Source organism: Bos grunniens, chromosome 7, assembly GCF_055505025.1.
Source record: "Bos grunniens cultivar Pamir isolate PY7600 chromosome 7, Bosgru_T2T1.0, whole genome shotgun sequence".
In the NCBI taxonomy this organism is placed as follows: domain Eukaryota; kingdom Metazoa; phylum Chordata; class Mammalia; order Artiodactyla; family Bovidae; genus Bos; species Bos grunniens.
The window spans coordinates 67779174-67795204 of record NC_141171.1 but is presented as its reverse complement, the minus strand read 5'-3'; the positions used below and the strand labels follow the sequence as shown (position 1 = coordinate 67795204).

At 41.1% G+C, this 16031-nt stretch overlaps 1 protein-coding gene across 18 annotated transcripts in view; it reads right to left on the bottom strand.

Annotated features, from left to right (window-relative positions):
- The window catches only part of SGCD (sarcoglycan delta), a 695743-nt gene that overhangs the window by 165216 nt on the left and 514496 nt on the right, over positions 1–16031 (bottom strand). The window lies entirely within an intron of this gene.

The following is a 16031-nucleotide window of genomic DNA, read 5'->3' as shown; positions in this document are numbered from 1 at the left end:
TGACAGAAGCAGGAGGAGGAGGGGGTTGGGGGAGCAAGAAAGAATGGAGGGTGGGGAAGACGACCTTTCTTTGTATATCCTCATCCTTACAATCCACCTGTGAACTAAGTTTTGGGTATCTTCTATGTCCACTATTCTGTTTCCAGATTTCAAAGGATCCCCCTATAGCTGCAAGTTTTTCACTATTGTCTTTGAAATGCCAGTATTTTCAAATGTACCTGCCTGTCCTTAATATTCACCAAATTCTATTGAGGAGGAAAAAAAAAAAAAATCTCCTAACAGCTTTGATCAAAGTTTACAGCGAGAGATAAACTACAGCCAGCCATTCCCTTTTATTGCTATGTCAAAATATAATACCTTAGCATTAATTGATCTGTTGTGCTAACACGCTGGCAAACAGTCTTTGCTACATCAGGATTTAAACAAAAAGCCTCATTCTAGCCTGGGACACCTTGCTGTGATCCTCCCAAATACCTGATAACAGAAAGGTTGCTGGGAAAACAGCAGGAACCACCAGCTAACAAACTCTGAAGTGCCTCCCCTGACAGCTGGGTCAGTGCCATCATATTTGTTCTCTGGGTTGGCTGGCTGAGGTTAAACCAGGGAAAAGCAGCCAAGAAAAGCACCCCTGGGGTCTCTGCGGTATCAGAATGAGTAGGGGAAACACTTCCATGTCTGAGGAGACACTAAATTCTGCCCACTTAGCTGCTTCTATTTCCTGTCTCCGTCCCACTCCCCACTGTAGCCCCTGGGCCTGGGGAGGTTAATTCTGCTGCAGGACAGCCTGCTCTGGGGCCAGTGAATTTCCCTAACTAACCTCAAGGCAACCATCCAAGGACAAGGGGCTTATGGGAGACCAGGGGGAGGCTTAGCCTCGCCTACTGGAAAGGAGTTTGGCAGACCCAAAACTGCTGTGGATTATCAGCAAGTCAGTCAGTGGCCAATCAGCCCAGATTCTCCTGGACACAGGCTGAGCTGTGTGGGACATGAGGAAGAAAGCACGTAAAATCTCCCCTACTTCCGGACAGCAGGAGAGTCCACATCAGGACTCTCCTCAAACAACTAAAGCCTGCAGCATTTGGATGGATAAGAACCCCCATTAATTTGCTTCTCTAGAGCACAACAAGCAGAACAGAATCACACCTTTTCTTGATGACTCAAAACCACTCAATAAACATTATTTGTCCTACAATGTTTTCCAGGGGTTACTGTACGCAGGTAGCTATTTGAACACTTAATGGCTCCATCATGCTGACATTTTGAAATTACCTGTTCTTATATGAAGACAGTCTATATAAACATCAAATACTCCAAAGCTTATATTGAAGAGCAGTGGTTCACATCTCTTTCAATCTGCCAGGATTCTCCTTCAGGTACTTCCCTCTCTATGGCCCAAAATATGCTCTGTGCTCTCTCTGATTGGCTTTAGATGTTAGCCGCTGAATTTCTGCAATGGTATGAACTCTTGCATATAATTTTGGTCAAATCAAGATTCAGAATCTACATTTTTAAGGTTATGTGTATACTGCCCACAGGTAAATGAAATCAAGCTCTTTAATTACATTTCCTTTTCCTTTCTGGCCTACTGTTTTTTTCTTTTCATAGAATAGATAAATGCTTCATGTAAAAAATGCTTTTTTTCCCTTCCAATGTTGAATCCTTTTTCTTTACGTTCTATTTTCTAGGAAATAACCTCAGCTTTAAAGGTCCCATATTTCTGCTGATTAAAAAAAAATTCTACTACCATACCTGTAATTTTCAAAAGCTTTTTCTTATTCTTTGAATCTTTCTTTTATATCATCCCTTCTTTGATTGACACACTATCCTTTCTTTGGGGCTTCCCTGGTGGCTCAGATAGTAAAGAATTTGCCTGCAATGCAGGAGACCTGGGTTCTATCCCTGGATTGGGAGCATTCCCTGGAGAAGGGAACACTGGCCTCCGACTCCAGTATTCTTGCCTGGAAAATTCCATGAACAGAGAAACCTGGCCAGCTACAGCCCATAGGGTCACAAAGAGTTGGACACTGACTGAGTGACTAACACTTTCATTCTCTCTTACAGGGGAATAAAAAAGCTCTTTGGAAGCTCTGTGTTTCTGGAAGGGCAGACCCTGCCATAGTGTACTGTAGTGGTGAATTGGCTAATTCAATGGAGAACCTCCAAATGTCAGTATCTGTGGGCAGTCAGTACCTGTGGGCTAGTTTCATCAAAGAGGAATTGTCTAAATTCCTGCCAGGCAGGTGGTAGATATAACCTTAGAAATCAGTTCTGATGTTAGAGGGGGAGAGGGCTGGATATGTTACTATTCATTGGACAGACTTTACTTCAAACCTGTTTTCTGCATTCGTTCTGTCTAACAACCAGAGCCTAGAGTTATTCTGGTTTAACTTTTATTTTTTATTTATTTATTTTTTTAAATTTTTATTTTATTTTTAAACTTTACAATATTGTATTGGTTTTGCCATATATCAAAATGAATCCGCCACAGGTATACATGTGTTCCCCATCCTGAACCCTCCCTACCTCCTCCCTCCCCATACCATCCTTCTGGGTCGTCCCAGTGCACCAGCCCCAAGCATCCAGTATTGTGCATTGAACCTGAACTGGCGACTCATTTCATATATGATATTATACATGTTTCAATGCCATTCTCCCAAATCATCCCACCCTCTCCTTCTCCCACAGAGTCCACAAGACTGTTTTATACATCAGTGTCTCTTTTGCTGTCTCGTATACAGGGTTGTTGTTACCATCTTTCTAAATTCCATATATATGCGTTAGTATACTGTATTGGTGTTTTTCTTTCTGACTCACTTCACTCTGTATAATAGGCTCCAGTTTCATCCACCTTATTAGAACTGATTCAAATGTATTTTTTAATGGCTGAGTAATACTCCATTGTGTATATGTACCACTGCTTTCTTATCCATTCGACTGCTGGTGAACATCTAGGTTGCTTCCATGTCCTGGCTATTATAAACAGTGCTGCGATGAACACCGGGGTACACGTGCCTCTTTCAATTCTGGTTTCCTCAGTGTGTATGCCCAGCAGTGGGATTGCTGGGTCATAAGGCAGTTCTATTTCCAGTTTTTTAAGGAATCTCCACACTGTTCTCCATAGTGGCTGTACTAGTTTGCATTCCCACCAACAGTGTAAGAGGGTTCCCTTTTTTCCACACCCTCTCCAGCATTTATTGCTTGTAGACCAGAAACTATAAAACTCCTAGAGGAGAACACAGGCAAAACACTCTCCAACATACATCACAACAGGATCCTCTATGATCCACCTCCCAGAATATTGGAAATAAAAGCAAAAATAAACAAATGGGACCTAATTAAACTTAAAAGCTTCTGCACAACAAAGGAAATTATAAGCAAGGTGAAAAGACAGCTTTCAGAATGGGAGAAAATAATAGCAAATGAAGCAACTGACAAACAACTAATCTCAAAAATATACAAGCAACTCCTACAGCTCAATTCCAGAAAAATAAATGACCCAATCAAAAAATGGGCCAAAGAACTAAATAGACATTTCTCCAAAGAAGACATACAGATGGCTAACAAACACATGAAAAGATGCTCAACATCACTCATTATCAGAGAAATGCAAATCAAAACCACTATGAGGTACCATTTCACGCCAGTCAGAATGGCTGCGATCTAACTTTTATTTTTAATTGAAAGATAGTAAATTTACAATGTTGTGTTAGTTTCTGGAATATAGCAAAGTGATTCAGTTTTCTATATATATATATTCTTTTTCATATTCTTTTATTCATTATAGTTTATTACAAAATATTGAATATAATTTCCTGTACTATACAGTAGGACCTTGTTGTTTATTAAGACAATGGCACCCCACTCCAGTACTCTTGCCTGGAAAATCCCATGGACGGAGGAGCCTGGTAGGCTGCAGTCCATGGGGTCGCTAAGAGTCGGATACGACTGAGCGACTTCACTTTCACTTTTCACTTTCATGCATTGGAGAAGGAAATGGCAACCCCCTCCAGTGTTCTTGCCTGGAGAATCCCAGGGATGGAGGAGCCTGGTGGGCTGCCATCTATGGGGTCACACAGAGTCAGACATACTGAAGCGACTTAGCAGCAGCAGCAGCAGTATGTATCTGCTAATCTCAAACTCCTAGTTTATCCCTCCTTTCTCTCCCCTTTGGTAACCACAAGTTTTTTTTTTTTTTTTTCTCCTATGTCTGGAAGTCTGTTGGAGTTAATTTGCATCATATTTTAGATTTCGCATATAAGGGATATCATATGGCATGTATTTGTCTTTTGCTGACTTACTTCATTTAGTATAATAATCTCGAGGTCCAAACATGTTGCTATAGATGACATTATTTCACTGTGTAAATGACTGAGTAGTATTCCATTGTGTACATGTACCACATCTTCTTTATCCATTCATCTGTCCATGGACATTTAGACTGCTTCCATGTCTTGGCTTTGTGAATAGTGCTGCTATGAACACTGGGGTGCATGTATCATTTGAATTGGACTTTTTCTTTGTAGGCAGCATATTGTTATACAATCTGCCACTCTATGTCTTTTGATTGGAGCAGCTAGTCCATGGACATTTAAAGTAATTATTGAGAGGTATGTATTTAATGCCATTTACAATCCTCTTTTCTAGTTGATTTTGTATTTTTCCTTTGTTCCTTTCTTTCTGTTTTTCCTTTTGTGGCTTGATGGTTTTCTTTTGAATTATGCTTGAGTTCTCTTCCTTTTGGTTTTTGTAAATCTACTGAATGTTTCCTCATTTGTGATTACCCTGTTTTCAAGTACATTAAACCACTATTATATTTACTTGCTTTAGACTGGTGATCATATGGGTGGTCATATAGGTGCAAACAAATTCTAAAAAACTCTTCATTTTCTTACTCCCCTCCCCAACGTTTTATGATTTTGATCTCATTTACAACTTCATATGTATCCTTTTGCTCTTCATTGCAGTTATCATCACTTTCACACACACACAAATTTACTTTATGTACTGGCTTAAGTGGTTTATTTTCCAATTGTGATTTTTCTCCTTCCTATATATTCTTGCCTCTTTTCTATTTAGAGAAGACTTTTTAATCCTTCTGGATGGCTTAACATTCTAGATAAAAATCCTCCTATCTTCTGCTAGGCTGGAGAGGTTACTTCCTAGCTGGGTCAGTTGGGGGTGGGAGCTGGGTATAGATGCTGAGTTCAGTTGGTCTTTATGCAGATTTTCCAACCAGTGCCTTTTGTCAGCCTCACTCCAGAGTGCATCATGGCTACTGTGGACTCTGGGCACTGCACCTCAAGTGCTTTGTGGAAAAGTAACCCTGTTCTACTGATTCTGGACAGTGACTCTCAAGTCTTCAGGGATATCTAGCTCCCGAGACTTTCCAGGCTCTGTATCATGGATCCTCTTCCTTGATTTATTTATTTTCTTTCACTTCATGTTTGTAGATTCCAGCTCTGCCTGGTCAGCCCCGTCTCCCTGACTGTCTATCATCCCTTTCCATTTTTCTTCCTCTCTCAGTGACAATGTAAGCTTACTCCTTTTTAGTTTTGTCCTCTTACTGTCTCTTTGAGTGAGGTTTCTGAATGAACCAGAGGCTTATCATTTCTCACTGCTATCAGTCTATCTCTAGGGCCACTTCTTACTTCTGCTTTCTTACGTGGAAAAAGCAGGTTAAACTGCATAAGTCAAGAGCAAATGGTGTCTAGTCCAGGACCCAGGAACTTCTCTTAAGCATCTTATGTATACTGAGTGTCTAAAACATACTATATACTGTCCTTGGCCCAGGACAACAGGAAGGGAGAAGCTCCTTGTCCATCAGGAAATGGAAAATAACCATGACAATAATGCAGCATCCCTTCCATTGAGATCTATGCTGTCCAGGTATGAAGGGCACAGATTTTAATATTTGCTTTTGATGCCAGTTGCGTAACACAGTCTGTTCTGAAGTTATTTATCTTCATAATCCTACCTGGTAGTGTGTTTTCTTTGCTCTCGGAGGAACTAACAATGTGATCTGGGAATGCAGATAAACAGAGAAAACCCCAAGAAAGCACATAAAGAATTTCCACATTCAGGGAAGGTTTTCAACTCTCAGTGGGAATGAGGTTCAGAGAAGGAAGGGATCAGTGTGGCTGGCATCCTGCAGCATCTTCCCAGAGGAGAACTGGGCTGGCTTCTGCCTTATCTGCCTAACAAAATGGCACAGCAGTTTACAATAGCAGAGCTTCCACCTAATGCTGACTAAGAACACAGGGGAGCCTGGTCTGTGGAGTAATGGTTCAGAGTGCAAGCTCTGGAGTCAGATTTGGGCTTGAATCCTAACTCTTTTTTTAACTGTGTAGCATTGGGTAAATCCTTTTTGAGACTCACTTTTTCTATTTATGAAATGAAGTTAAACGCTACCTAATGCCTCTGACATTAGGATTAAAAAAGATAGTATATGCCAAGGGCCTAGCACAGCAGCTATCAAAATGGTACGTAAACTATAACAAAGAAAACGGACAAAACCTACAGAAAGAAGTTTTCTTAGAAAACAGCCAATTTAAGGACAGGGGCAAGAAATATGAAAGATGAGCCTGGGACATCTTACAGGGTCAGAAGAAAGGAAGTGCTCAAAAACAAACAAAACCCAGAAAAACACCCCACAATTATGGGGGACTGTGTCAAAGGAACACAAGAGACAAACTGAAAAAGCTCCCAATGGGCAAGCTGTGAAGCCCAATGTGAACAACTAAATAAATATTGCAGCATTTAATTATTACCCAAGGCATAAGAAAATAAATATCTGTGAGTCCAGTTCTGATATAAATAAATGATTAAAGAAATAAATGGAGAAAAAAAAAAAAAAAACAACTCTCCTATGTAGAATTCCAAACATTTTTCAGTTAATTCTCTGCTCCTTAAAGACAGATATACTTAGTGACTTTCTTTAGAAGAGCACAGCATGGAAGAGGGGACAGAAACGTCACAGACAAGAAATCTGACAAACACCATTTCATCCAGGGGATCAAGGTCAGCTTCAACAGTGGTAAGTCATGTTGAAATGAGGGATACTTTTCCCTGGGATACTTTCCAAATAGGAAAAGGATTTGGAAAGGGATACTTTCAAATAGGAAAAGGAGTATTTCAAGGCTTTATATTGTCACCCTGCTTATTTAACTTATATGCAGAGTACATCATGAGAAATGCTGGGCTGGAAGAAGCACAAGCTGGCATCAAGAGTGCCCGGAGAAATATCAATAACCTCAGATATGCAGATGACACCACCCTTATGGCAGAAAGTGAAGAAGAACTAAAGAGCCTCTTGATGAAAGTGAAAGAGAGAGTGAAAAAGTTGGCTTAAAGCTCAACATTCAGAAAACTGAGATCATGGCATCTGGTCCCATTACTTCACGGCAAATAGATGGGGAAACAGTGGCTGACTTTATTTTTGGGGGGCTCCAAAATCACTGCAGATGGTGATTGCAGCCATGAAATTAAAAGACTCTTACTCCTTTGAAGGAAAGTTATGACCAACCTAGATAGCATATTCAAAAGCAGAGACATTACTTTGTCCACAAAGGTCTCTCTAGTCAAGGCTATGGTTTTTCCAGTAGTCATGTATGGATGTGAGAGTTGGACTATAAAGAAAGCTGAGCGCTGAAGAATTGATGCTTTGAACTGCGGTGTTGGAGAAGAGAAGATTCTCGAGAGTCCCTTGGACTGCAAGGAGATCCAACCAGTCTATCCTAAAGGAGATCAGTCCTTGGTATTCACTGGAAGAACTGATGTCAAAGCTGAAACTCAAATACTTTGGCCACCTGATGCAAAGAGCTGACTCATTTGAAAAGATCATGATGCTGGGAGGGGCTGGGGGAAGGAGCAGAAGGGCATGACAGAGGATGAGATGGTTGGATGGCATCACTGACTCAACGGACATGAGTTTGGGTAGACTCCAGGAGTTGGTGATGGACAGGGAGGCCTGGCATGCTGTGGTTCATTGGGTTGCAAAGAGTTGGAGGCTGAGTGACTGAACTGAACTGAACTTACCTTGGTAGTCTTCCTCTTCAAAACCCATTCTCCTCATCTGATCATGAGAAAAACATCAGAGAAATATTAACTGAGAATCATTTTGCAAACACCTGAGCAGTACTCTTCAAAATGGTAAGGGCACTGAAACCAAGGAAAGTCTGAGAAACTGCCATAGCCATATAGAATCTAAAGAAGCATGACAAACAAAATGTGGTATCCAGGATAAGAATCTTGGATATAAACAGGACATTACATAAAACAAAGGATATCTGAAAAAATGATTTATTTTAATCTAGTAACAATGTATCAATATTGGTTCATTAACTGTGACAGGATGGCATCACTGACTTGATGGATGTGAGTCTGGGTGAACTCTGAGAGTTGGTGATGGACAGGGAGGCCTGGCGTGTTGTGATTCATGGGGTTGCAAAGAGTCAGACACGACTGAGCGACTGAACTGCACTGAATGGGGGAGATCATCGAAAAAGCAAGAGAGTTCCAGAAAAACATCTATTTCTGCTTTATTGACTATGCCAAAGCCTTTGACTGTGTGGATAACAATAAACTGTGGAAAATTCTGAAAGAGATGGGAATACCAGACCACCTGACCTGCCTCTTGAGAAACCTATATGAAGGTCAGGAAGCAACAGTTAGAACTGGACATGGAACAACAGACTGATTCCAAATAGGAAAAGGAGTACGTCAAGGCTGTATATTGTCACCCTGCTTATTTAACTTATATGCAGAGTACATCATGAGAAACGCTGGGCTGGAAGAAGCACAAGCTGGAATCAAGATTGCCAGGAGAAATATCAATAATCTCAGATATGCAGATGACACCACCCTTATGGCAGAAAGTGAAGAGGAACTAAAAAGCCTCTTGATGAAAGTGAAAGAGGAGAGTGAAAAAGTTGGTTTAAAGCTCAACATTCAGAAAACGAAGATCATGGCATCTGGTCCCATCACTTCATGGGAAATAGATGGGGAAACAGTGGAAACAATGTCAGACTTTATTTTTGGGGGGCTCCAAAATCACTGCAGATGGTGATTGCAGTCATGAAATTAAAAGACGCTTTCTCCTTGGAAGGAAAGTTATGACCAACCTAGATAGCATATTCAAAAGCAGAGACATTACTTTGCCAACAAAGGTCCGTCTAGTCAAGGCTATGGTTTTTCCTGTGGTCATGTATGGATGTGAGAGTTGAACTATAAAGAAAGCCGAGTGCCGAAGAATTGATGTTTTTGAACTGTGATGTTGGAGAAGACTCTTGAGAGTCCCTTGGACTGCAAGGAGATCCAACCAGTCCATTCTAAAAGAGATCAGTCCTGGGTGTTCTTTGGAAGGACTGATGCTAAAGCTCAAACTCAAGTACTTTGGCCACCTCATGCGAAGAGCTGAATCATTGGAAAAGACTCTGATGCTGGGAGGGATTGGGGGCAGGAGAAGAAGGGGACGACAGAGGATGAAATGGCTGGATGGCACCACTGACTCGATGTGAGTCTGAGTGAACTCTGGGCCTTGGTGATGGACAGGGAGGCCTGGCGTGCTGCAATTCATGGAGTCTCAAAGAGTCGGACATGACTGAGTGACTGAACTGAACTGAATGGGGGAGATTGACTACAGCGTATACCAGAATGCTCTGCACAATCTTTACAACCTTTCTGTATATATAAAACTATTTAAAAATTTAAGTGGTCTTTTGGAATGCTATATTAGGCTGCCAAATTCCAAGATCCAGAACTTCAGGAAGAGACCTCAGAAGGCCACTCATCTCTGAGAAGGCAGGATGTTTAACACATTATGGACATGTGATTTCACTCTGAAGTAGATCCTGTTATTAGAGATTTCTCCCCTAAACAAACTTATGTCCACAGGATTTTATCTTTGGCAATATTATAGTAAACAATAGTGGAGGGGGTCTCTCACAGCCAATTTTCTACCCAGGGCTCTTTACACACACTTTTTCTTTTTTGTTAAATTTACATTTCTTTTGTTTTTGTGAAGTGAAAATCGCTTAGTCATGTCCAACTCTTTGCGAATCCATGGACTATACAGTCCATGGAATTCTTCAGGCCAGAACACTGGAGTGGGCAGCCTTTCCCTTCTCCAGGGGATCTTCCCAACCCAGGGATCAAACCCAGGTCTCCTGCATTGCAGGCAGATTCTTTACCAGCTGAGTCACAAGGGAAGCCCTTTTGTCTTTATATGCTCTCATTCTCCCCTGGTCAGGTTACAGAACACAGGGTAGTCAGAAGTCGCTGGCTTCTTTTGTGGTAGGGATCACAATGTATTGGCTATTCTGATCAATGTTCACTAAATAATACTTAAAAAAAAATTGAAGTATAGTTGACTTACAATGTTCTATTAATTTCTGCTGTACAACAAAATGATTGAGGTATACATATACCTGCATTCTTGTTTATATTTTATTGCGATTTATCACAGGATATTGAATATAGTTCCCTATGCTATACAGTAGGACCATGTTTTTTTGTTTATCCATTCTATATACATGTTTCCATCTGCTAATCCTAAACTACCAACCCACGATCCCCCCACTCCCTTGGCAACCGCAAGGCAGTTCCCTATGTCTGAATGTATTTTTAAGAAATACTAACTCTTGATGTGACTTGAATAAGCAAACTGACACAAACTTAGATTTGCCATTAAAATCATACCAAAAGTTAGTTTGTAAGTATAACTTCAGCAAGCATCAAATGTTTTCATTATCATTAATATTTTAAGTAGGATGTTTTAGTTATCTTTGAGTTGATCCTCATGAACTGTAGCCTACCAGCTCCTCTGTCCATGGAATTTCCCAGGCAACAATACTGGAGTAGGTTGCCATTTCCTTCCCCAGGGGATCTTCCCAAGCCATGGATCTCCTGCATTGCAGGTGGATTCTTTATCAACTGAGCTACCAGGGAAGCCCTTTAAAAACATGACAAATATGTAGGAACAATATTATTCTATGGTCATTTCTATTTTACCTTGGAATATTTTTTTATAACGGTGCTTTTGTGGATTTCTATTGTTTGAAAATGTTTTCCAGTCATGACTAATGATGCTACACTGTGAAGCACTTACTCACACTAAGCTGGGAGCTAGTCCAGTTTTTCCATCACCACATTTCTGTTCAGATACTCTCCATGATGTGCCCAAATTTGGGTGCATTTAGGTCTCTCTGGATATGTAAGTAAATTGAACTGCTCTGTTCAACAATTCTTTTGAGGTGTCATGTTAGCATATCAAAAATGGAAGTGGACCGCCAGCTTTCCCAGTGCTTGTTACATTCCTGGCATTCACCAGGCTTTCAATAAATATTTGCTGAATAACTGAATGCTCAGATCAAATTAAGAGTCAACAGAGAGTGAGAGTTGTCAACAAAAGAAGCAATTAAATGAAGGTTGACATCAGCTGTCAGAGTTTTCAAAAGGCAAGCCAGTAAGCATGGCTGATGTGATAAACACAGGAAACAGAGGGGTGGGAGGAGGCAGTATAGACCTGTAATCAACAAATACTTGTTCACCACCTACTGGAGTGCAAGGAACCTCATGCGGTACAAACGAGAGCTGAATGCTGAGACTCTAGATGACAGGGAGAAGCAGAGGCGTGCATCGTTACCCTCAATTTTTGTTGACATAAAGGTTAAATTGTGCCTGTGATTTTCCCTGGGCTTGTAGCATTCATCTGGCATATGGTATGGAATATAGCTTCTTTTAATTAGCATTTGTTCATTTCATGAACATTTCAAAGGTTATCTTCTAGACATAAAGCACTGTGCCAAGTTCTGAGCATAGTACTGCTCTCCTGGAGGTTACAACCCCAAGTGGTGAGGATGGACATGAAATGAAGAGTTCCTTAAGTGATTATGTAATTGCAATGAGTACAATAAATAGGAAGTAGAAGTTGAACTGAGCACACATGCAAGAGAAACCTACCCTAATCTGGGCAGTCAGTGAAGGCCTTCCTAAGGGAGAGACACTGTGGTTGAGATCATAGGAGTGAATGGGAACTAGTTAGCTAAACCCGATGAGAAAGAACTTTCCAAAGGTATGCTGGTCCTTAGGCAGGAGGGAGCTTGGCATTTTTACGGGACAGAGAGAAAGGCCAACATGGAAGGAGATTAAAGATCAGGGGAGAGAGGGAAACACGCCCCCCAGCCTGCCATCAGCTCTGCTAACTCTGTCCATGCTGTCCTCTGACCAATAGGGATGTTTAATTGTGATGTAAGAAAACTCATTTGTTTTTCCTTAAGGATAGTTCTTTGGGGTTTTACAAATAAATCTTTTCCTGCCTTAGTTCTTTTTCTATACAGTAAGTCCCCTACATAAGAACCTTCAAGCTATAAACTTTCAAAGAAATGAATGTAGGTTTGCCTGTCCGATTATGTAAGGCAAGAGTGAAACTGCAGCTTGCCCTCCATCTTCCATTACTGATGATCCTTCCGCTCTACCATGTCCCACCTCCTCTGCCTCCTCCAGTCAATAATTCTTCTTGTCTATTCACTTGATGCCAGCCCCTGTATGCCAGTTGTACTCTATTACTGCACTTATCAAAGAACTATACTGCAAGATTAAAAATGTTTTCTTTTTGTGTTTGTTTTTTATTTCACACATTTTACATGTGTGAAAAGTATTATGAACCTAGTATATAGCTGATTGTGTTAGTTGGGTAACTTTGTTGGACTTATGAATGTGTTCCCGGAACAGTATTCGTTCATATATAGGGGAATTATTGTATTCTACTCTACCCACATTTGGGTGTCATCTCTCATACTAAGTCCTCATTGCCTGTGGAATCCTCTTTGGTAAATAGTTGAGGTGGGAATTCAAATGGAAGCCTTAACACTGTCTACCAACAGATTATTTTCCCTTTTAATAGGCAGTACTATCTTTATCCCAAATATACATAAGTCTGTGCCAGAACCTTCTAGTTTATTTTATTGTCTGTCTCTCTGGACATCTATACTATATTCTTCTACTTCTATGGCTTATGGTACATCTAAATATCTGATAGATTTGTCTTCCCTTTTTACTCTTAGATGCCACTTAAATGATACTAGACTTTCTCCAGAAGTGGGAAGTCATCAAAGGATTTTAAGCAAGGGAGTGATGTGAGCCTATTTTCACCTGAACCTCTGGTCACTCTGGCTACCTTGTGAGGACTGATGTGAGAAACCAGGTGGCAAACTACTGTAGACATCCAGGTGGGAGAAGATGGCAGCTAGACCTGGAGTTGGGATAGGGAAGATTAGCAGAGAGGTTAAACATATATCTCAGAATTCATAAGTGTCTAGGCTTGGGAAGGAGGAAGGGGCACAGTCCAGAATGGCTCTTATGTTTCTGGGCAACTGGAGAGGTAGTAGGCCATTCACTGACCCAGAGACCAGTGTGGAAGAGCAAGAATACTTGAAGGGAGAGTTTGGTAGGTGGAAGGTTGAGGACTTAAGCATTTAGGTTGGGGCACAGTAAGTATGAATTTCTTCAGAATCTGGTAAATTGAGGTGCAAAGTTGCCATGTCTTTCAAGTCTACATTCTGTCTTTAAGTTGCACTGTACATCCACAATGAATACTAAAAGCTCCTTTAGAAAAATGTTCACAATTAAACTATCTCAACTGACAAAACTCACACAGAAATCTGTGCACTTTCATGTTGATTCTTTCTGGCAGCTTAAATTTCGCTTTCTACTTTCTCTAGAAATCATCACTTGGGATCCTATGAGAGGGCAGACATATAATAATGCAATCTTTAACTTAAAGGTAACATCTCAAGTCAAATTTCTCATAGTTTGAAGGTTACAAAGAATTGAAAGAGACTTCTTAGGAAGATAAAAGGCAGCAGTTCTTCCAGTCTCGTGTGGCGGTATGCGTGTGAGTGTGTCCAGAAGATGATGGAGGGGTGGGTTTCTAATGATATGTACAATAAACAAGTCAGCAAGAAACATATAATTATAAGTTAATTCGAATTTGCTTGTCAAGGTTCCTGAAATGTAGCTATCTCCATAAACTGAAGTTATTCAGCTGTGTCTGACTCTTTGTGACCCTATGGACTGTAGCCTCCCAGGCTCCTCCATCCATGGGATTTACCAGGAGAAAATACTGGAGTCAGTTGCCATTTCCTTCTCCAGGGGATCTTCCTGACCCGGGGATCAAACTCAGGTCTGCTGCGTGGCAGGCAGACTCTTTACCATCTGAGTCACCAGCTACCTCCATAGGAGAAAAGAAAATGCTGGTGATTTTCCTCTATGGGGGTAAGGTCAGATCTGAGGGTTAAATGGGGTACCTTGGCTGAGAATGACTACTTGGCTGAGATTGTACATTCCAATCAAAGAGTCCAAAGGGACATATTGTAACCTGGACTCAATTCTGAGAGGGTGCAGCTATTTCAGAGACTGTTTGGGCATACAGAAAAAAACAGATGTGTTATACCTGCTTGACTGGGGATACCAAGGTCAGTCTTGGTTACCCTTCTAGTTGCCCAACATAGTGCTAGAAACTGTAACAGCGGTGTAAGCGGCCACCTAAAGCTTGTGCTGTATTTGGAAAGATAACCTTAAAATTTAAGCAAGACTCCGAAACCAGTGTGACATCGGAGACAGACTGTGACGGGTCACCTGACGATGTCCAGTTCACTCTCCTGCACATCATCTCAGGCGACGGTTTCATCTTTACAGCAGATATTGTGATGCCAGCTTCAGTAAATAACTGAACTTTCTTTGGCATTTCCTAGTATTTTGCAGAAAACTTTTCCATAATATGTGAGTAGCCATTCTTCAAAATAAAATAAAAACCTGCACAAAAAGATTTTGTAGGGGTGGGAAAGTTCAGTAAATTCAATGTTACTTCTAACTTCTAGCTGCATAATACTTGTTAGTCTATTATCAGGTCTAAGAAGTCCCATGTCAACATAATTTGTTTAGCTTTGTGTACCCAGGAGTTCTAAAATCTACTTAATCCTATAACTTTATTTTTCTGAAACTACATGTTGACAGAAAACATGGGAGGCCCCATGTGGGGAGTGGTACATTACTGGTTGCTTTAAATGACTTACGTATCTCTGGCTGTATCTCTTTAAAAACCAACAAAGGACTTTTTAGCAGAGAAGCTGACACATGACAGACTCTCAATAATGCCTACTGGACTGATTAATGTTTATAGTTCTAGTGAGCAGGTGTTATGGACATTTTATAGATAAGAAGACTGAGGTTAGGTGTGGAGCACAACTTGCCCAGACCTGCATGCTGGTAAACGACAGAGAGAGAGAACTTGGGACTCTAGACATAAGCACCTTCCCCCTATAAGTCCCTATTACTGTGGGACATGTAACCTGAACAGAAAGGGTAAGAGCTGTGATGTAGGGAAGAGTTTGGTTATCAGCTGGCATAGTTAGGGCAATCTTCACAGAGCGGGAGGGAGACAAGACCAGGGTTCTGAGAAAGCCAATAAATAGTGAAATCCCTCAGTACTGGGAGGCAGCACCATCTTTTCTCCATGAGGTCAAGCTGATTTCAGTATTATAGCATTAAAACTCAATAGGCATCAAGATAAAGATAAGCTTTACTCATGGAAGTCTGTTTTTCCTAATACAGAAAGCAACAGATAAAAACTCTTTCACTTCTGTTCTTTGCTACAGAAACTTTAGAGGCCAAATTCCCTGGCTTTAGCGCATATTTGCAAACAGGGCTCTTCTTGCAGTGGCCCATGAGCACCCGCAGGCCTCGGAGCACGAATCTAGCTGTGTGGTGGCCCCCGCACATTCCTCAGCTCAGTTTGCATGCTTTCCTCCCTCCATCAGTGAGGCCTTTAGCTCTGGATCTTGACCTTTCAGAGAATGGCATGTGGCCTCCGAGGGAGGCAGAAAGCATCTCTGAGGAACAATCTGGATCAAGATGATACGAGCCTTGCAGACAGAAGCAAGTGCAAGTGGAGGCTGGCGTTGCTGACACGGACAGAGAGGCAGTTACTGCTTAGGCCCAGTTTATGGTGTGGGAGTGTTGCAATGTGATTTGTT